The 833-nt window shown below is 40.1% G+C and overlaps 1 long non-coding RNA gene across 1 annotated transcript; it reads left to right on the top strand.

Annotated features, from left to right (window-relative positions):
• The first annotated feature begins 188 nt into the window (after window positions 1-188).
• LOC147820159 (uncharacterized) lies at window positions 189-722 on the top strand. Its single transcript, XR_015437532.1, has 2 exons — window positions 189-319; window positions 420-722. It is a non-coding gene; the product is annotated as an uncharacterized LOC147820159 (long non-coding RNA).
• The last annotated feature ends 111 nt before the right edge of the window (window positions 723-833 follow it).

Here is an 833-nt window from a genome sequence, read left to right as displayed (position 1 = left end):
ATAAGTGAAAAAATGCAGTTGAAGAAAAACCTTCTTTGACTTCCCCTCCATCATGCTACAGCAAAGCGCCCCCTGGAGTTGGAAAGGAATCAGTATTTTCCTAAAAGACCAAAGCGTCTCAGAAGACTCTTGTTGATGCAGTAGCTTTCAGTGAATACTACTTTCAGAACCTATCTGATGATTTTTTATTTTTTTACTCTCTTTCCTTTTGTGAATCTCTTAGTTGATCTTTCCTCGGCTGCTGATCTAAGAATTGACTCTAAAATCAAAACGTGTAAGAACAAGATCTCTTCAAATAAACTTCCGCCCTCAAATGAAGGTAAAACAAATATCAGCATCATGAGCACAAGAAATGTAGCTTCACGTTGCTCCGAGTCTTACGTAAACACACTTTTCCTTCACTGTCACTTTGATTTCAGAGTATGAAGGAGGGAGCAGCAGATCTCTGAATCCTCAGATCCCTGGATCCAGCACCAGCTCTGTGGGGAAGAAAATGTTATCACGGAGCACAAACCTCCAGCCGGTGCATGGACGAGTTGACTGGGCCGCCAAATACGGAGGTCACCGGTAGCACAGCAGACCGCTCTGCTCCACCACTGACTCTCACTGAATCAGGAAATACAGACTTGTTGGCTGCTGCCAACAGTGGGCAGCAATATTTCTTACGACTCTGTTGTTACATTTGCCATGATATTAAATATTGTTCAGTGTTGTACAAGTGAGTCATGACTTCTACCATCAGTATTTTTTTTAAATAATAGACTAAATAAATAAATTCATAAGAAAAGAAATAAAGTAGTTTTTGTATCTAAGTAAGTGAACGTGTTATTTCA

This window comes from Seriola lalandi, unplaced genomic scaffold (assembly GCF_002814215.2).
Source record: "Seriola lalandi dorsalis isolate HSWRI2012SDOR001 ecotype SW California unplaced genomic scaffold, Sedor1 jcf7180001983260, whole genome shotgun sequence".
Lineage (NCBI taxonomy): Eukaryota > Metazoa > Chordata > Actinopteri > Carangiformes > Carangidae > Seriola > Seriola lalandi.
Note: the sequence above shows the minus strand (reverse complement) of the source record. Positions and strands in the feature narration are given on the sequence as shown.